Source organism: Lactuca sativa, chromosome 6 (genome assembly GCF_002870075.4).
Source record: "Lactuca sativa cultivar Salinas chromosome 6, Lsat_Salinas_v11, whole genome shotgun sequence".
NCBI lineage: Eukaryota > Viridiplantae > Streptophyta > Magnoliopsida > Asterales > Asteraceae > Lactuca > Lactuca sativa.
The window spans coordinates 79,236,877-79,260,248 of NC_056628.2; positions in this window are offsets into that span (position 1 = coordinate 79,236,877).

Consider the following 23,372-nt stretch of genomic DNA (forward strand, 5'->3'; position numbering starts at 1 on the left):
ACATAATCAGTAGCAACAACACACGATAACTCAGACAAATCTCCACCTGATGGCGTGAGACAGACGAAGCTCGCAGTTCCCTCATCCGTCTTTGGCGGCTCCAACAGCGCATCAACATCTCCGGCAGCAGCGACAGACTTTGTCATCACATGCAATGGAACGTCGGCGGGGTGACGGTGGTGAATGTGGGTTAAGGTAGCAACCTAGAAGCGAGCAGCAGCAGCATCCATGAACGAGTTTCCTGATCTCTTCATGCCTCTCTGTCTTCGTCGGCGACGGAATAGGGTAGCTGCTCAGGTGGTCCTTTGGTGGTGGCGATGAGATGACGGTTGGGAGAGAGAGAGAGAGAGAGAGAGAGCTATAGGGTTTACAGCTGAAGGAGGGAGAGGGAGTGGGGGTGCGGCCGACCTTCTCTTAGGGTTAGGGTTTGGAAATCCTTAAATACCCACTCCATTTTAAATGTTCACCATAATGACCAAAATGGTCCCTCCAGCTCCTATTTATTTCAAAATAGATCCATTTTTTACCCTTTTAACCTTGTCTCTTAAAACCATTTACAAATCAAGTCCAATACTTACCAAATTGCCCCTTAGCCTCCAAAATTTGTTCAAAATAAATTCCAAAATTACTTTTTAACCCCCCGAATAATCAGATTTATAACATTTGGCTTCCCAAAACCAACATCCCACTACTAATATATATTTAGGGCAATTATTTGTTTTTTAAAATTTTATCTATTCATTTATTAATTAAACAGGATATTACAACTCTCCCCCACTTAAATTAGATTTCGTCCTTGAAATCATTCTTTACCATACCTTACACACCCGACAACTTGGGCAATATGGTCATAATCCTGGGTACACCCTAGCCTTCCCAGAGTAACCGTGACCGGCCTTTTCAAGGCAAACATAACCCACTCTATCAGGGTTCTAAAACTTAAAGATGAGCGAATTCCTTACAACAAGATTACATCTACTCCATCCGAAATTTGTTTTCTTGAGATAGTCTGATTCCCTGACAGACCACTCATACTGAATCATTATCATTGAATCCAGTCTGTTTGCCCCTCAACTGTCTTCTCAACTTTTGATAACTCAAGGTTCTCACTATAAAACATGGTCACAGACCCAATCATCCTTGCAGATCCCTCTTACTTGGCCAAGGCCCAAAGACTCCCACTGTGAGTGACTTGTCACTCCCCAAATCATCTAGACGTTCCATACATATGTGCAACCTAAAACACAATTAATAACACTGCCCAAAAGCTGAAATTGTCCGAACATTGAACTTCCTGAAGCAGTATGTGTTGGGTTTTGAGCATTCTAACACTCCTAAGTGTACAGGCAACCTTAAATACCTTGGATCTATGTTTTCTTTATTATACATGTAAATATGAACATCCAAGGTATTATCCTAATCTAGCATACAAAACAATGAGTATAACAAGATAGAATACATACCTCTTTGGTGTAGAATGTTCTCAAGTAGCTTGAGTTCCTAGTTCCCTAAGTGTGACACCTCAAATGGTTCACACAACATCAATTGCTTTTGGAAGACTTAGAGAGAAACACCTCACTTCATGAAAATCGGCTAGCCCTTTCTTTATTCACCCATAGTGTCGATTTTGCCAAAGAATATGATCTTATATAGTTGTTACAATTAGGGTAAACCCTAATTGTCATGGCTTTCCATTTCCTTGGATTCATGGGTTCAAATACATCATGGAGCATCCATGGAGCATCCTATGGGTTTTAGCCCAACTTGATAATCCATGGAGCATTAGCCCACTATACAAGTATGGATGATTTACACAATCAACCCATATATTTAATTAGTCTTCTTTTGATCACATAATTAATTCTAGATTAATTCTTGATCAATACTAATTAAATAATCTTATTGATATATTATAACTTATAATACATTAACAAACCTTAAGTGTTATTTCTCTCATTATAGTCTATCCAAATGCATGATGCCATGCAACCCAAATGGACCATATCGGGTCGGGTCAAGTCTTACCAATTATAGTTATGAAATTAGACATTAATCCAACAGTCTCCCACTTGTATAATTCTAAAACTATTATTGCGTATGACTTCAAGAACCAACTGACAATCGTAGTTCTCAAAAGCCTCGGTCGAACTCTGACCTTGCCGATGATCTCTGACCTTTGTCAATGACTTGTCCATTAGATAAGGGATCATATATTCCTCCATTCTAGATATCACATGGACTGAGACATGGATTATAAATCATTCTCTCTGTCCATTTGTTGTTTCCCGATTTCCGATTTACGACGACTGACTGATTGAACAAATCAAATCAGTCCTGGCTTGGCCAAGCACTCACATGTGTCATCGCTAAATCATCGAGGGGCCCACAGATATCGCTTTTATCCCGAAGGTAAAAGGAATGGATAAACTTCGACTCATATGGCTTGTTCTGCTACTTGTTGAATCATACACAAAGACACGTTTTATAACATCGAGTTACCAATGCGGTTTCGCACAATCAATGTATAACCAACTCATAGTAACAACTCATATCACTAGGTTTGAAGAATATAAGATATTATCGTCTCATGATCACTCGTTATAAAATCCATGAAGTGATTCAAATGAGCGCGGGTTGAATCCAATACTCAGAACTTATGAGCACTCATGAGCGTTGTAGCACAACTTTGTCCACCAACTTGGACCTCTACAAGCCAACCCATGACAGTCTTGATTCATATATACTTCCAACATATGACCGACTGTGGATGGTTTTGAATAACTTAGTCATTCCGGAAGAATAACCTAGTTATTATGGAAGTCAAAACATGCAAAGTGAAACACAATAATAAATGAATCAAATATGGTATCAAACCCTATGAATATAAATAGACCACTTCTATTTATCACCATACTGATTTCTCATTATTCATTGTTTCGGTTTTTATCAACTTTATACTTGAATTAAAACACTAGGTATCCCATGCTCCAAGCATGTACACTATGTTTTTCCTAAACAATAGCTTTGCCATACACCAAGTATGCACTCTATGTTTATCTATGATCCTTACTTTGTGAAATAAACCAATTGACCAAACTTTCAATGATTCTAATTTCACACTCCCAAATCGAAATCTGTTAGATTTTAAACTTAAATGCAATGATTCTCTTATAATGATTATGCACAAAGTCACAAAGACTTGACAACAATCATTACAGAGTATTCCAATGAAGACCTACTCCATGGACACAAAGCCTTATGTTCAAAGTATGCATTGCTTTGAAAATGCTTTTTGCACTAAGTTTTTTTTTTTTTAATCTTACACAGATTGCTTCCATCTATAGAGACAACTCTATATTTCCATTTTGACTACCACTTATGAACAAAAGTTACCTCTTTTCAGATTATGTCAATATGGCCCTTTTAATATTAACAATATACTTCCGACTGTCCTTGAGCAACCAATCTTTAGTAAACCTTAGATTGTCCTCGACAATTGCTTAATCACTTTAGTCATATCCAATTCTATACATTTTCCTCCTTAATGCCACAAGTCATTTGGAAAATTCAGAAAGAATAAATATTATAGCACAAGTAATCGATCTTGTACCCAAAGTAAATGGGACACGATTCATGATGTTTCACATAAAGACATGGTTCTAGACCAGTCTTTTGCCATAATAATTTTTGTTTGTCATATTCTCAAAATTTTACTATGAAAAGGGATACCGTAATCATAATCGAATTTTGAGAACGCAATATATAGAATTTTCTTAAGTTGAACGAATCCAACATGAAATTCATATATATATTCTTGACTAAGGTGATTAAAATCTCAATATAAGCTCTTTAGAATGATTATAAACTCAATCTAAGCTTTTCATAATTGAAATGAAGTATAATTTTCTCTCCTTTAATTATAGCAAAACAACTTTTTCAACCCCTGCAACCTCACGAATTGAAACTTTTGTTTTTCTATAATTAACATTGCTAACTTGCAATACTTATCATAATTATCATGCTCCCACTAACATGATGATTATTAGCATAACACTTATGCTCCCACTAGCTTTGACATGTACTCAGAAATCAGTTATTGACTTTTTTTTTATACCAAAGTTTAGATTTCTGATACTAGATTGCTTTGATAAGACTTTATCAAAGTCATACACCTTATCTTAGATAGCTCACAGGTGTGTCTAAACAATTTCAGAACTATGAAAATGGATTCCGTAATCATAGTCTTAATTGTTTAGACCTTTGCTATTTCTCATAAGTCCATGTTAGTGTGCCTACTAACAACTTTGAGAATGCAAAGATTACTATCTACTTATAAATCTACTTAGTGGAAGTGCTTCCTCACCATCATTTTCATGAATCAGAGAGAAACCTTATGACACTTATATTTTTATGGTGTATGAGTTCCTACCCATATGAATTTGTCAAAACCATAATCACAAGACAAGGTTAGTGACAAATCCAAACTCATACGGATTGAACTTGTGCAATCTTAAGTTCTTGCCATTTGGCAGCACAAGGGCCTGCCATAGCTTCCAAGTAGTTGTGCAACCAATTGAGGACTCTAAGAACTCATATGCAAAGCCAACTTTAACTGAAATGGGCACAGAATATGTCAACACGATAGGTTATAAACCTCAAGTCGTGTGCTAGTGAAGAACCTCAGGTTTTATTCTTGATTAGTTCTTGAGACTTTCAAGACCTTTAAGACTCCCACTGTCCTCTTGACATATAAGACTCCCTTGTCAAATATTCAAGGGATAGTGCGGATTCTTTATCAAGACAAACACTTCACACAATTGGCCTAAGTTGGTCTTTGTTTTATCCAAAACATCACAACTTACCAACTTCAAATGTACAAGAGTAGGAAACTTTTACTCTTACATTTGACACGTGTTTTTAAACCTTTCTTTAAGATACGTCACTCAAGTTACAATCTTGGAGTATGACTCTAAGAATTGTTTTGGAACATAGTATGACTCATCTTCTTGATTTAACCACTTCAACAATTCATAGCTCCTCTTTTTAGCTATCAGAATGCACTTAGAGGATGAATTGTGATAAGGTCTCTTAATCATTAAGATGATCATATAACATGATACTAAAGTACTCTCCCATCTTTTCAGATTTGAGAAACTTTTATCCTTCTGCCTAATTTGATTCTTCTCATTCGTTCTGCCATACATCGAAAATTTTCCAGTGTATCAGAATTACACTTAAGCCTGTAAGTATAACCATATTTACTAAACCTTAGTAAATCATGACAAATAGTCTTATCCATCTTTTGTGGTGGACTTTGACAAGTGCACATGAATGTGTACTCGGTCCTTTAGTCCTTTACTTGACTCACACATCCATGTGAACAAGTAATTAGTCTTAATTTTCCAATGCTTGAAAGTTCTCATTCATCATACTATACAACTTGCATGATTCCAAGTTTCGGTCCAATTGAAACTTGGGTGATGAGAAATTTTCTTTATTTGGTAAATTTAGACACTACCACAAATGAAAGAATCAAAACAATTTTCCATTATTGCCATCAATGGAATCATATAAACAATAATTTCTTTCATAAATGCCATTGTAAGGATACTTAAAATAAGTAAAATTAAAAACTTTTTCCTTTATTTTAAAAACTTTGCGGAAGAACTTATCCTTACAATCCATATGAAAACTTGTTGTTATCTATTCCTAAGCAATATCTCATAGCTCCTAAGAAGTAGCTCAAGAATCCAATCTTCAAACTATGCAATAGAAATCCATCTACGCGATCAGATTCAGCATATTCTTTCTTTAAGTTTCTTCACTTTTTTCATTGATTCTTAAAACACCACTATATGACCCAGTCACATCATGTGATAAGAATCTCATAGTAGAAACTTAACAGAGTTAGACAAATGGACTTTACCTGAAATAAAGTGAAACTCATTGACTTTACCATCCTTAGGTAAGTTTGGCAGCTTCGTAACTAAAGCCCCTTCCTTTGGCATTAACATATGGGCTATTTGATAATGGTACATGGAACTTTCACAGACATGGCATTTCTCTTTACCATTTGGTCAACCGAGTTGACTATGGCCGATCCCATTTCCATTGGGAAGAGAATGCTTTTTCTGGATTTCCAGTGTCATCATTGTCAATGTCCATAAAGTTTTGGAAAGTTGATCTCCTAATCACATTTGCTTTACTAGCCTTCTAAATCATTGCTGATTCAGCAGTACCAAGCAAATAGATAAGATCATTAAGGGTCTTGTCATAGTCTGTTTCATAGGAGTCCCAAAGGAACTCGCTATGTGACTTAGAAAGTGATTGAACATCCAACTTTCTCAAGACTTTGACACCCAACTCTCCCGGTTTGTCAATATGTGACTACATCTCCAAGATGTGATCACACATAGACCTTTGCTTTGCCAATAGGGCTTGAATGACCTTGAACTTGTGGGTTAGGGAGAATAATTGGAGGAGGTGGATGAAGTGAAGTTCCAAGAGATTTGGGAAGATCATAGAGGTCTGAACTAGACATCTTTTGGGAGATATTCAAGATAGTTGATTAAAATTCCTTAATATAACACCCACTATGAAATATTAAGGCTAGGACCCTACAAACTATTTTATAAATCGGAAGAGGGATGCCGTAATCCAAGCTATAAAATATTTGAAGGTAGGTAAATGACGATTTACCAATTTCCACCATGAAAAACGAAATATAATTAAGTTTTAATTGGATTTGAAACTCCTAGATCTTTTGAGATTCATTGAACTTTTCAATGGCATGTTTCATTCTCGAGTGTTCCCTTCAAGTTTTGTGTCTGGGATGTCGAGGATCACAAAACAAGGTGTGAAATAACCATGCAAATTACTTGGTACTCTTAAATGTTCATCACCCAACCGATGTGCCAGTAAACCACACACACTCCACCGGCCTATGATTAAACTTTAAGAAACCCTTTGACTACCTTGTTAAATCAAGCCAGTGTGCCGGTAAACCACACACGCTCCACCAACCGACTTAAGCAAAGTGCAAAGTGTAATTTCATGGGTTAGCACCTTATTCACATTTTCCTAAGTAACTAAGATTGGGAATTATAAGTGTTTAGTTACTTAGTATTTATCATTAATACTTTTAATGAAGGGAGAACTTATAGTCTTTGTCCTACCCGTTCGGCTAACGACCCTCCACCAGTCAAGGAAGCTGTGGGTGAGAGTGGACACCCATTAAACTGCCATTTTATAGGCAGTAACCTTATACCCCCCTTATAGACCGGCTTCGTGAATGAGGCCTACTTGCGGTAAGATTGACTTTACTCTTATACATATGTATATATAAATATTACTAACTTATAATATTATAAAGTATAAGGGTTGAATTTTAACTTTTAAAATTTAGCTAAGGGCTAACTTGGAATTAAAGTATTTATAAGTGAAAACTTTTCAAATTCCAAAACTTGAGGGCAAGTTTTGAAACTATTCAAAACTAATTAATTTCATAACTTATGACTTTAAAGTGGTTTTATTAAAAACTCTTCAAGTTCCATAACTTGAGGACAAGTTATGGAAGACTTTAAACTAATAAAAAAATTAACTTATCTTTATTTTATAACTTATGGAATTAGTTAATGTTACACATTTTTTTATTTATTATTTAATGAAGAGACTCGTGAACTTCCATAACTTGAGGACAAGTTATGGACTCATAAAACTATTTAATTAGAACTAGACTCTTCATTTTGTAACCTTTGCCAACTTTTATGAGTTTTATGATTCTTAAATGTGACTTTTCATATAACTTGAGGACAAGTTACAAAAGCACACTTTGGAATCATCTCTTAGATTAAAATGGATTGAAAACAACTATTTCACACAACTTTTCTATTAATCTAAGCAACTCATATGAACATGATAATTGGAATCAAACTTTTTCTGTAATTAGCATAACACTTAAACTAATACAAAACATGAATCTATTATCAATTATCTTTGAAATTGGATTAGTATGAACATCACCACATCAAAAATAAGTTTATAAGTCCAAAAACAGCTTAGGGTAATGTTCCTAGTCCATTTCTAGCCAAAAAAGTCGAATATATGTTGTCTGGGGCTCCTACTCGTCGAGTGCATGAACCTACTCAACAAGTAGGATGATTTTACACATGGACTCGGCGAGTTCATCAGTGGACTCGGCGAGTCCAGTGCCCAGAATGCCCGAAATTCGACTTTTTCAGCATTTTTCAACAATTTGCATCAAGTATAATTGAAAACAAGCCTAGGCTCTGATACCACTGTTGGGCTTTGAGCATTCTAACACTCCTAAGTGTACATGCAACCCTAAATACCTTGGATCTATGTTTTCTCTATTATACATGCAAATATGAAAATCCAAGGTATTATCCTAATCTAGCATACAAAACAATGAATATAACAAGATAGAATACATACCTCTTTGGTGTAGAATGTTCTCAAGTAGCTTGAGTGCCTAGTGCCCCAAGTGTGACACCTCAAATGGTTCACACAACATCAATTGCTTTTGGAAGACTTAGAGAGAAACACCACACTTCATGAAAATCGGCTAGCCCTTTCTTTATTCACCCATAGTGCCGATTTTGCCAAAGAATATGATCTTATATAGTTGTTACAATTAGGGTAAACCCTAATTGTCATGGCTTTCCATTTCCTTAGATCCATGGGTTCAAATACACCATGGAGCATCCTATGGGTTTTAGCCCAACTTGATAATCCATGGAGCATTAGCCCACTATACACGTATGGATGATTTACACAATTAACCCATATATTTAATTAGTCTTCTTCTGATCACTTAATTAATTCTAGATTAATTCCTGATCAATACTAATTAAATAATCTTATTGATATATTATAACTTATAATATATTAATAAACCTTAAGTGTTATTTCTCTCATTATAGTTTATCCAAATGCTTGATGCCATGCAACCCAAATGGACCATGCCGGGTCGGGTCAAGTCTTACCAATTATAGTTATGGACTTAGACATTAATCCAATAGTATGTTGCCACATGGCCGCTTGACAAAATCTATCGAGACCTCCCTGGTCTCAATTCGTTCACCAATCATCTGAAATATCGGGTTTTGGCCCGACTGAGGAGCCAAAAGAACTCCCACTTAGTCGCCTCACACGACTCCCGAATGAAATTCTTCACTAGAACTAGTTGCCACTAGTTATCATGTCACTGGGGCTCAAATAATCTCCTGATCTAGCTGATCGGATCCGTGCGTCGAATCTTGACATCACCAAATCCAAGAATAAAGTGAATGCTACCTGACCAATGGTAGCCTTATATCACCAGGAATCTTATACAGTCCATTGCTTCCTTGATCCTATAACTGTAGTGACATTCCTACCGTTTTATCACTCGCTTAACCAAATCTAATCCCTCTGAGGAATTCCAAAATCCAATTCGTGGATTTCCATATCCTCAGTGTTGCACCCGAACTGGTGGATACTCTTGTTCCTTCTGTAACCTAAAAACGCGCTCATGCTATCTACCAACCTAGTGAATGCTACGGCTACACCCGTAGACTTACAACACTCTCTCACTAACTTCCAACCTATGTGAATGCTACGACTACACCCGCAGACTTACAACACTTCCTACACTACCTGATCGCTAGTGAATGCTACGGCTACCCCCGTAGCCTTACAACACTTCCCACACTATCTGACTACTAGTGAATGCTACAGCTCCCTCGTAGTCTTACAACACTTTCACCCTACTGACGATGAGTGAATGTTATGGCTCCCTTGTAGTCTTACAACACTTCCATACCAACTGACCATCAGTGAATGCTACGGCTCCCCCGTAGTGTTACAACACTTCCATACCAAACGACCATCAGTGAATGCTACGGCTCCCTCGTAGTCTTACAACACTTTCGTCCTAACACAACCGTAGCCCAATACCTTACCCATGACCTATTGATTCGAAAGGCATACAGTGTCGAGCACGCACTCCACCGAACACCCGAACGGAACTTCATTCATGACTGGAGCCCCAGCCTACCTCCCCAAATTTTGTTATCAAGCCCCCAAGAAGACGCGATTCACATGACGGGAAGTCTTACCGGAATCCAAAATCGCACAACCCTCAAACCAAATAGCCATTTAGGCTGCTATTTTCCTCGATAAGGACGAGAAGTCTATCCCGATCTCATACCTGTCCCTGTTCTAAATACCTGTTTGATTCTCCCCCACTTAGATTCGACTAAGTCTTCACAATACATGAGATTTGAAGGATTCCCGATCCTTCTTACTCTTTAATAACCAACTTCTGACAACCTGTTTCTTGTCTGTGCGAGTGTTATATTACGGCCCAAATCCCCAAGGACCACGCAACTCCTAAAGATCAGACAAACACTTCCCGAATCCCAGCGAGACTGATAATCTCAGATGCCTTGAAATGATGCCCCACCTATATCTTGAGGTTCGAATAACCGATGTCCAGGCCAAACCTCAACATCAACCCACTTTCCCTCGCGCTTCTAGAAGCTGACTCGAGCATGATGGCCGAGTTACCAATCATGTCCGTAGGCCTTTCGCATCACGTCTCTGAACCGATCCCGACTACCAACCCAAACAACACTAGACACTCCAACCCATCAGAAAAGGAAGCGATTGTCCACTAACAACCCCCTAACTTACGGTATGGAAACAACATAAGACAATGTTTGAAGTTATACCCCAAATACAATTGGGGAAGCAAACCTCGATATACACTTGCTAAAACCCTTGAAACGAAAACCCTCGTGCAGTTTCCCACGAGAACTGCACTAAATCCCTCCTGTTGGCCGATCAAAAGTTGGCCCGAACTCTTGGGTCTCTTCCCGAGACCCTCCAATATAGGCACTTGATCTATTCCCCTCTTCTCAACGTGCTCCTATCAATCCCTGCTCTTGCGCTCTAGAGATTATATCATTCAGGGTCTCACACCCTGACCTACTCACCAATTCATTCGTCTACGCCCAAACTGCTGTAACTGAAGCAATCTCTGCCGTAAACCGGGCTACCAACTAACCCCACGACATAGTCTCCAATCCCAAAAGTGCAATAGATCGCATAATCAATCCTTGCCACCTGATACAAGAGATCCAAGGCGAACTCAAAATCATGGTAGTCCTTCCACGATGTGGGTCACTACCGGAGCTGGGACCAAAGCATGGTCCATCTCCTTGCATGCTCATCCGCATTATGTATAGCAGCTATCCTCACGGTCCAATCATAATCAAGGATCCTCATTCCCATGCTTCTTAAATTCTCGAAGACTCTCACTAATTCGAGTATGGATCCTGTGTTTCCAGTAGTACGGGCCCATACTACCTTCCACACCTATCAATACTTTCCTCAACAATCCTCTCGAGTCCTCTAAGTCACCTACCCCATTGGTGCAGTGAATATCCGCTAAACAACAACACGATACTCACCAAAGCAACTCCTAGGCTCCCCCTAGGTTCCCAACCTCACTAAATCGTCCCACTAACTCACTGGAGCATATCCTAGGCTTTCCTAGGTTCCCAACCTCGCCCTGCCATCAGCTATTGAAGAACTCCCCATGATGCCAACCATCTATCTCCTAGATATCGTCACATCCATTTAGTAGCTGACTCCCATCACTTAAGAGTTCCACAAAGCACAAAGTAAGCAACATTCGTGCAGTTGCACTCCGACCCAAAGAACTACCATAAAACATTTAGTCCAAATATCGCACCTCACGCTATCCACATCCATCAATCCTCACTGTCGGCTGCCTTATGCATGCAAATTATACACACAACAGGATCCAATAGACTGTCGAATAACAGACTCTACCCTAGGACCACAACCCAACAAGGAATAGGAAATAAGGCCAAATCTATTATTCTAAGGCTATAAGATCCTAACCGTATACAATTTTAAAAGCATACACATAGCAGTTACAAATACCAATTATCATTTTCATTCCAGCATGGCATCCAATATTCCAAGGCTACAAGCATCACATATCAGGCCAACCTATTGCTGACTACTCAACACTAGCATGCAAGTCTACCAACTCATACATCACAAAACATGTATCTCCTCTAGCCCTAACTAGCATGTGAGTCACAGATTCATAAACCAAGTCATAACAAACAACATATGTGGGTATTTTAGGGAAACTTACTTGAGCTCGGCTTATTGCACACATCACACACATTGCTCTTTTCAAAGTTCTTTTCCCTTTTTAGCTTCTTTTTCAAATTCCTTTTTGTAAAAAAATGATTTTCTTTTGGAAATTTTCATACCAAGTCCTTAGTCTTAGTCCAGACACACCCGAGAGTGTGCCCGAATCCCTCAAACCAAGGCTTCGATGCCAACTTGTAACGACCCAAAAATCAAGGGTAAAAAAATTCATTTTTAAATGTAGCTAAAGCATTGACACCATTTATTTCAAACATTTCAAATCATAACTACGTAATATATATATATATATATATATATATATATATATATATATATATATATCAGAGTTTATCCCAAAATCATTCATTGCGGAATCATTGGTGTGTGCACTGCGATCAATTCGATCCCTTCTTTTCCAAATTGATGATACCTGAAACCATAAACAAAATTGTAAGCACGAAGCTTAGTGAGTTACCTAGAGCATACCCCACACAATCCACATAACCACATAACCCATATCAGCTATAACAACTACATAAACCATAACAATCGCATAAGCATGCATATACACATATAAAGATGCGATGGAAATCCTCCAAGGTCTTATTCACATACTCACGTAAATCATATCAACTACACCAGCCATGCATATAAACATATAGGGAAGCCCTAGAAACCCTCCAGGGTCTTACACCGGGTGCCACGGGAACCCCCACATGGTCTTAGCCCAATGCCTCGGGAACCCGCCGAGGTCTTTGACTTAGGATGCTAAGGAAACCCTCCAAGGTCATATACCTATGTACCTCGGGACCCCCCCCCCCCCCCCCCCCCCGAGGTTTTGACCTAGGATGCCAAGGAAACCCTCTAAGGTCTTATAATTAAGTGCCCCGGGAACCCCCGAGGTCTTCCATGCAAGTATCACAAGGACCACTAGCATATCACGTACCACAAAATCAATTAGCATACCACATAATCACTAGCATACTCCCTATCACATAACCAGCTAAGATGCCACATAACTTAACTTCATCTAGTGTATCACATATCATAAAATGGGCCGGCATTGGTGCCTTAGACCCATTGGTATGGTGAGGAGACTCACCTGGCACTGATGAAGTCCCGCAGACACAATCTGAACTGCTGGATGACAGATTCCCGAACTGTCAATATTAAAATATCACCCAATTAATAATTAGGTTCCAACATAAAATCATAAGTCCAAGCTCAAGGTAAAAGACTGTTTTACCCTTATCTTGGCTTGATTCAACTCAAGGCCCAAATCCAAAGGCCCAAAAGTTAAACTATGAATCAAAGCCCAACATATGGCCCAATTTCCCAAATAGGGCCCAAACCTCTATATGGACTTATTTAAGGCCCAAACAATCATTCTAGTCCAAACATTGGGTATTCTCGCGGCCCAACCTCTCATAAGCCTTAGGGCTCGGTTGTGGCCCACTTATGGCCCAATTTTCCCAATTGGGCCTAAGCCTCTCTAACGGGTCTTATTCTAAGGCCCAATGATTTCCTAAGTCTATAACATGTTCCTAATTGGCCCATTAAGGCCCACAACAACTTAGTTCAGTAGGTGGCCCGATAAGAACCCAATTCCAATTAAGGTTTTTCACATTAAGTGTCCCTACTCAACCCATTAAGGACTTAATCCAATATGTCCAATATTTCATTTAAGTTAATTTGCCATTATTTGTTAATTAATATTTCAAGTTCATTAAATAATCTCGATGCGGTCCCGATAAGTCCCAAATTAGGGTTTTCCAAAACCTAATTAGGGTTTCCAACCCATCTTAGCCCAATAGGTCCAAAACCAAGTCCTAAAGCCCGTTAGGGTTTTCCTTAGGTCAATTAGGGTCCATTAGACCCATTAGGGTTTCACTAAGCCCATTAGGGTTTTAGTCTCTTGTCCAAACATCCCAGCGAATCACAACACAACGAGGCACACCGCCACCTGACACGGTGTCCGGTGGCGGCAGCCACCACCCTACGATGGTGGTTTGGGTTTCTTTTCATTATACTTTAGCTAATTAAAATTTTCAATGCCTTAACCAAGAATAAACACACACACTAACTACATCAACACACACACATGGTGGCTTATGGTGGCAGCCACCCCCTCATGGTGGTGGTGGTTGTTCTTGTGATTTCGGCCAAATACTATGCAACCAACTTCAAAAAACACTAATCCAAGGATTTTGTCACACAACCACCACCTCACGGTGGCTTGTGGTGGCGGAAAACGGTTTCATGGTAAAAACCAGCAGGGTCGGCGGCCATGGTGGGTTTTTCTCTCGATCTCCGGCTAAGCTTTCACGCACACACATAGCAAACATAATCAGTAGCAATAACACACGATAACCCAGACAAATCTCCACCTGATGGCATGCGACAGACGAAGCTCGCAGTTCCCTCATCCGTCTTTTGCAGCTCCAATGGCGCATTAACGTCTCCGGCAGCAGCGACATACTTCGTCATCACAGGCAACGGAACGTCAGCGGGGTAACGATGGTGAATGTGGGTTAAGGCAGCAACGCAGAAGTGAACAACAGCAGCATCCATGAACGAATTTCCCGATATCTTCGTGCCTCTCTATCTTCGCCGACGACGGAATAGGGTAACTGCTCGGGTGGTCCTTTGGTGGTGGCGATGAGAGGATGGCTGGGAGAGAAAGAGCTATAGGGTTTGCGGCTGAAGGAGCAAGAGGGACTGGGGGGTGCGGCCGACCTTCTCTTAGGGTTAGGGTTTGGAAACCCTTAAATACCCACTCCATTTTAAATGTTCACCATAATGACCAAAATGGTCCCTCCAGCTACTATTTACTTCAAAATAGATCCATATTTTACCTTTTTAACCCTGTCTCTTAAAACCCTTTACAAATCAAGTCCAATACTTACCAACTTCCCCCTTAGCCTCCAAAATTTGTTCAATATAAATTCCAAAATTACTTTTTAACCCCCGAATAATTAGATTTATAACATTTGGCTTCCCAAAACCAACATCCCACTACTAATATAGATTTAGGTCAATTATTTGTTTATTAAAATTTTATCTATTTATTTATTAATTAAACAGGATGTTATAGGAGGTGTTTAGAACCATAAAAATCAGATCTTGATGGTTTAGCCTCAACCATGCAAGTGTTAGATGAACACTAAGTGAGCTTAAGGTCTTAATGTGTGTCTTAATACCCATCCATGCATGCAAAAGCATAAAGTTCATAACTTCGTGGTTTAGAATGTTGTTAAAAGCCTAGATCTATGTTCTGGATGTTAGGACTTAATGGATTAAGTCAAAAGAAGAACCTTAGGGTGACTGGTAGGAAAGTTGGGCGTACCCGCTTCCGGTCAAGGCCAACGTACGTCGAGCGTACGTGCCAGGTACGCTGCATACAGGGTGGTTAACATGGGTTTTTGGGCCTGAATTTGTTGGTCCTCATGGCCCACTGTGGAGTAATGCCTCTAGGCCTAGGACTGAGATTTATGGTATTGGGCCTTATTAGGCTTTATTGGGCCTGAAAGTTTAAAGTAATGGACTTGGGCCTTAAATTTATTATGGATTGGACCTTGGTGGAAAAGGCCCATTAGAGCAAGGACTAGGGAACCTTGCCTTGGGACAAGAATTAGAGGTTGGACCATAAGGGAGTCATACTCGGGCCCAATAACTAACTAAAGAACTTGCTATGCTTTAGAAAGAGGAGTCCCGAGCCATCCGAGGAGTACGATTTCGGCATACACAGTTGAGGTGAGTTACCTTCCTATATGAGCGGGTCGAAGGCAGCAATGCCGACCCACTAGCAGTTGTTTATAGTAGAGACAATTGTCTTTGTGATAATTGTCTGGTATGCCACTATCTGTTATAATTTATGTGCTTATTTCTATGTTATTATGTGGTAGTGGTAGGGGGTGAAATTCACCGCGTAACCAGTTTGAATAAATCGAAGGGTAGGTCGGGCACCCAGATATGTCTGACAATATGTTTATGCTATGTTATTATGTGGTAGTGGTAGAGGTGAAATAAACCTCGTAACTTGTTGAAATATACCAAAGGGTAGGTCGGGCACCCACATATGTCTGACAGGGTAGGTCGAGCACCCAGATATGCTTGATAGGGTAGGTCGGGCACCCAGATATGCCTTGTAGTATGTGATTATGTGGTATGATGGGGGAACTCATTAAGCTTTGTGCTTACGGTTTTTAGTTTTGGTTTCAGGTACTTCCTCTTCAAAAGGAAAGGATCCGACATGATTGCAACGCATCACACCATGATTTCCGCACATGAGATCTTTGGGAGTTATACTTTGATGTTGTTTTATTATGACATGTTTTGATTATTGACATGTTGGCTTTTACATGGGATGGCACTATGGATGTTTTTAGACTATTGGTTTTATAATTACTTAATTAAAAATGAAATTTTTGGTCTCGAATTTTGGGATGTTACAAGTTGGTATCAGAGCCCTGGTTTGAGGGACTCGGACACACTCTTGGGTATGTTTGGACTCAAATCAAGGGTTTGAAAGGTTTTTATAAGAAAAACAATTTTTCTAAAATTAAAATTAAGGGTTTTAAATAAAGAACAAGGAGTCTGATGCGTGCAATCAGCCGAGCTTAAGTAAGTTTTCCCTAATATACCATATATGTTATATTATGATATGAAGTATGAAAATGTAAATTGCATGCTAGATTAAGGGTAAGGATCTAGGAAGGATGCCTTGTATGCCTACTGTATGTGCTTATTGAACTGCATGCTAGATTAGGGCTAAGGATCTATGAAGGATGCCTTATATGCCTACTGAATGTGATTATTGAACTGCATGCTAGTACTGATTAGTCAGTGATATGATGGTATGTTTAGTAAATGTATGGTTTTGGTTACTCAATGCTCAAATGTTACTTGCTTTGTGCTTTTAGGAGCCCTAGTTATCTTTAATTAACTAGTAAACGAATACGTTAAGTTACATAGTACGAGGACTAAATGATTTCAGAAGGTTAGATCTAGCCCTATTTCACAGCTCTTGTCTGACTCCAACCGTTATAGGTAGGACCTCTCATTCAAAGAATTATCTGGTCTTAGTAATATGTAATGGTATTTGCAAGCTGGTTAAGTAGAGATAGCAGGGACTTCTTATGCAACTGATGGCGGAGAGTGGGTCGGAGATTACCCTAGGGCAAGCCTAGGGTGAGATTAGTATCAGAAAGTGTTTGATTGTGAATGGTATACATGGATAGGAGGCAGATTTGGTAAACCAAGGCAAACCAAGGGGAAAGTACGGATAAATGTGGAAGGTAGTGTGGGCCCGTACTACTGAAAGCAGAGGATCCGTACTTGACTCTTGGGGAGCTACGGGGAACTAAGACTGGCAGAGTGTGAGACCTCTCGATGTTATGTATAACCATGATGATTGTGTGTTTTGTTTCATAATGGTGGTGACACGTCACGGAGCAAGAGGTTCAAGGTCTGGGTCAGGTTCGGGTACGAGTTTTGAGCTAGTCGATGATACATTGTGCGAGTTCATTGCATCCGAGATTACAATAGGCATCCTTGAGGCGACCCTGATGATTTTCGGGTGGGTCAAGGAGGGTATCATTGAGTTGATGGAGAATGGCCTTAGGGCATTAAGGAGTCACATGGCACCTGGCCCGTCAGGGACTCACACGCTCTCCTTCAAGGATTTCAGGGGATGTGGAGCACCAGACTTTTGCGGGGTGAAAGACCCCATTGTAGCGAGACGTTGGATCGCAGACATCGAGTCTGCACAAATGACGAGCTTCTATCCTGAGGGGTCGAAGGTCAGATTTGTCGCTGCTTGTCTAAGGGGGTGAGCGAGAGATTGGTGGGAGGCGGTCAGTGATATGTTGGGAGCCCCAGCCATTGAGGCCATGGCTTGGTCGGATTTTGTGTCCAGGTTTCGGGTGGAGTTTGCACCAACCATGGAGATTCAGCAAATGGCTAGGGAGTTTTTGGATACGAGACAGGATACCGAGACGGTGGCGGAGATTACCACCAAGTCAGGGAGAGGGTCTTGTTGGTTCCTCGATACGCGGGTGATGAGGAGATGAAGAAAACTCGGTACCATGATATGTTGAGAGCTAACATTCGGAAATATGTTAGTTATTTGGCGTGCCCGAATTTGGATCATATGATATTTAGGGCACGAGAGAGGGAGATCGATATAGAGCACATTCGGAAGAGGAAGGCGGAAGCTGGGCAGAAGACTTGGCTTTCAACGAAGAAACCCAAGGGATTCGACTCGAGGTCGAAGGGCCAGCAGGGTCGGAGTTGTTGTGGGAAATGAGGCAAGCCACACGAGGGAGTTTGCAGAGCTAGGGGATCGAGCTGCTATAAGTACGACAAGACTAGGCACTTTAGCAAGGATTGTACTGCCCCTACCCCCACCATTTAGACATCAGACCTGATTTGCTTCCATTGCAATCAGCGGGGCCATAATAAGGCCAACTGCCCAAGATTGGTACCAGGAGCGCCAGTGGCGGCGTCAGCTCCAACAACCCTGCAGATCACATATGACTGACAGAGCAAGCCAGATGCTCTTGTGGTGAGGAGCCGAGCCTTCCAGCTGACTGCCGAAGAGGCGTGTGTTGCACTAGATGTGGTGGCGAGTATGTTTCTGTTGGATTAATGTCTAAGTCCATAACTATAATTGGTAAGACTTGACCCGACCCGACATGGTCCATTTGGGTTGCATGGCATCATGCATTTGGATAGACTATAATGAGAGAAATAAGACACTTATGGTTATTAATATATTATAAGTTCTAGTATATTAATAATAAGAATAATAAGATTATTTAATTAGTATTGATCAAGAATTAATCTAGGATTAATTAAGTGATCAAAAGAAGACTAATTAAATATATGGGTTGATTGTGTAAATCATCCATACTTGTATAGTGGGCTAATGCTCCATGGATAATCAAGTTGGGCTAAAACCCATAGGATGGTCCATGGATGCTCCATGGTGTATTTGAACACATGGATCCAAGGAAATGGAAAGTCATGACAATTAGGGTTTACCCTAATTGTAACACTATATAAAGATATTATTCTTGACAAAAATCGGCCACTAGTGTGAGTAATAGAAGGGCTAGCCGATTTTCATGAGTGTAGAATTCTCTCAAGTTATTCCAAGTGTATTTGGTGTTGTGTGAACCATTTGAGGTGTCACACTTGGGGCACTAGGCACTCAAGCTTCATGAAGACTTTCTACATCAAAGAGGTATGTATTCTATCTTGTTACATTCATTGTTTTGTATGCTAGATTAGGATAATACCTTGGAAGTTCTTATTTGCATGTATAATAGAGAAAAACATAGATCCAAGGTATTTAGGGTTGCATGTACACTTAGGAGTGTTAGAATGCTCAAAACCCAACAGTGGTATCAGAGCCCAGGCTTGTTTTCTTATTATACTTGCAAAAGAAGCTGGAAAATCGAGTTTTGATGTTGTCTGCCCAGCAGACTCGCCGAGTCCAAGGCAAAAAGCATCCAACTCGCCGAGTTGGTTCGTGCACTCGACGAGTTGGACCCCCAGACAACATAAATTCGACTTTTTTGGCTGGAATTGGGACTAGGAACATTACCTTAAGATGTTTTTGAACTTATAAACTTGTTTTTGATGTGGTAATGTTCATGCTAATCAAATTTCAAAGATAATTGTCAATAGATTCATGTTTTGTATTAGTTTAAGGTTTAGACTAATTACATGAAAAAGTTTGATTTGAATTATCTTGTTCTTATGAGTTGCTTAGATTAATAGAAAAGTTGAGTGAAATAGTTGTTTTCAATCCAAATTAATCTAAGAGTTGATTCTAAAATGTGTTTTTGTAACTTTTCCTCAAGTTATATGAAAAGTCACATTTAAGTTTCATAAAACTCATAAAAGTTGGCAATGGTTACAAAAGATGAAGAGTCTTGTCCTTAAGTTATGGAAGTTCAAGAGTCACTTCATTAAGTAATAAAATATGTAACCTTAATTAATTCCATAAGTTACAAAATAAAGAAAAAGTTACATTCTTTAATAATTTAAAGTCTTCCATAACTTGTCCTCAAGTTATGGAACTTGAAGAGTTTTTGGATTAAAACTACTTTAAACACATAAGTTATGGAATTAATTAGTTTTGAATAGTTTCAAAACTTGCCCTCAAGTTTTGGAATTTGTAAAGTTTTCTCTTATGAATACTTTAATTCCAAGTTAGCCCTTAGAATTTTAAGAGTTAAAATTCAACCTTTATACTTTATAATATTATAAGTTAATAATATATATATATATATATATATATATATATATATATGTATAAGAGTAAAGTCAGTCTTACCGCTAGTACGCCTCATTCACGAAGTCGGTCTATAAGGTGGGTATAAGGTTGTTGCCTATAAAATGGCAACTTAATGGGTGTCCACTCTCACCCACCGCTTGCTTGACTGGTGGAGGGTCGTTAGCCGAACGGGTTTGACAGGACTAGAATTCGCCCTTCATTAAAAGTATTAATGATAAATACTAAGTAACTAAACTCTTAATAATACCCAATCTTAGTTACTTAGGAAAATGTGAATAAGGTGCTAATCCATGAAATTGCACTTTGCACTTTGTTTAAGTTGGTTAGTGGAGCGTGTGTGGTTAACCGACACACTAACGCGTATTTAACAAGGTAGGCAAAGGGCAACTTAATGTTTATCATAGTATCGATGGAGCGTGTGTGGTTAACCGGCACATCGATTGAGGGGTAAACACTTAAGGGTACCAAGTAATTTGAATGGTTACTTCACACCTTGTTTTGTGATCCTCGGCATCCCAGTCACAAAACCTGAAGGGCACACTCGAGATTGAAACATGCCATTGAACAGTTCAATGAATCTCAAAGATCTAGGAGTTTCAAAAACCAATTAAAACCTAATAATACATTTCATTTATCTTGGTGGAAATTGGTGAATCGTCATTCACCTACCTTCAAATATTTTATAGCTTGGATTACGGCATACCTCTTCTAAGTTATAAAATAGTTTGTTGGGTCCTAGCCTTAATATTTCATATTGGGTGTCATATTAAGGACTTAAGATCAATTATCTTGAATATCTCCCAAAAACATGTCTGGTTTAGACATTTATGATCTTCCCAAATCTCTTGAAACAAGCTTTACTAAATGAAGATGATGTCCCTTGGAAATCATACTTCATTCACCTCCTCCAATTATTCTCCCCAACCCACAAGTTCTTGAAAAGTTTAAGGTCACTCAAGCCCAATTGGCAAGGCAAGGTCTAGGTGTGGTCACATCTTGGAGATGTAGTCACATATTGACAAGCCGGGAGAGTTGGGTGTCAAAGTCTTGAGAAAGTTGGTGGTTCAATCACTTTCTAAGTCACATAATGTGTTCCTTTGGGACACCTATGAAACAGACTATGACAAGACCCTTAATGATCTTATCTATTTGTTAAGATCAACTTCCTTAAAACTTGATGGACATTGACAATAGTGACACAGGAAATCCAGAAAAGCATTCTCTTCCCAATGGAAAGGGATCGGCCATAGTCAACTTGGTTGACCAAATGGTAAAGAGAAACACTAAGTCTATGATAGTCCCGTGTACCATTATCAAAAGGTCCATATGTTTATATTGCCAAAGAAAGGAGCACTGGTTGCGAAGCTGCCAAATTTACCTAAGGATGTTAAAGTCAATAAGTTTGACTCTACTTCAGGTAAAGTTCACTATCTAACTCTGTTAAGTTTCTATTATGAGATTCTTGATACATGATGTGACTGGGTCACATGGTGATGTTTTAAGAATCAAAGAAAAGTGAAGAAACTTAAAGAAAGAATATGTTGAATCTGATCGCATAGATGGATTTCTATCGTGTAGCTTGAAGATCGGATTCTTGAGCTACTTCTTAGGAGTTATGAGATATTGCTTAGGAATAGATAACAACAAGTTTTCATATGGATTGTAAGGATAAGTTTTTCCGCAAAGTTTTAAAATAAAAGAAAATTTTTGATTTTATTTATTTTAAAATATCCTTACAATGGCATTTGAGGAAAAATTGTTGCTTATATGATTCCATTAATAGCAAGAGTGGAAATATGAAATTGATTCTTTCATTTGTGGTAATGTCTAAATTTACCAAATAAGGAAAGATTCTCATCACCCAAGTTTCAATTGGACCGGAACTTGGAATCATGCAAGTTGTATAGCATGATGAATGAGAACTTTCAAGTATTGGAAAATTAAGACTAACTACTTGTTCACATGGATGTGTGAGTCAAGTAACGGACTAAGGGATCGAGTACACATTCTTGTGCACTGATTAAGTCCACCACAAAAGATCGATAAGATTATTCGTCATAATTTACTAAAGCTCAGTAAATATGATTATACTTACAAGCTTAAGGGTAACTCTGAGACATTGGAAAAAGGTTCCAATGTATGGCAGAGCGAATAAGAAGAATCAAATTAGGCAGAAGGATAAAAGGTTCTCAAATCTGAAAAGATGGGAGAGTACTTTAGTATCAGTTCTGTGATCATCTTAATGATTAAGAAACCATAGCAAAATTAGTTCTCTAAGGAAATCTTAGTGCATTCTTATGACTAAGAAGAGGAACTTGAATTGTTGAAGTGGTTAAATCAAGAAGACGAGTCATACTTCGTTCCAATACAAGTCTTAGAGTCATACTCCAAGATTGTAATTTGAGTGACATGTCTTAAAGAAGGTTTAAAACACTTGTCAAATGTAAGAGTAAAAGTTCCTACTCTTGTACATTTGAAATTGGTAAGTTGTGATGTTTTGTATAAAACAAAGACCAACTAAGGCCAATTGTGTGAAGTGTTTGTCTTGATAAGAATCCGCACTATCCCTTGAATATTTGACAAGAAAGTCTTATAGGTCAAGAGGACAGTGGGAGTCTTAAAGGTCTTGAAAGTCTCAAGAACTAATCAAGAATAGAACCTGAAGTTCTTCACTAGCACACGACTTGAGGTTTATAACCTATCGTGTTGACATATTCTGTGCCCATTCCAGTTAAAGTTGGCTTTGCATATGAGTTCTTAGAGTTCTCAATGTGTTGCACAACAACTTGGAAGCAATGGCAGGCCCTTGAGCTGCCAGGTGGCAAGAAATTAAGATTGAGTTCAGTCCATATGAGATTGGATTTGTCATTACCCT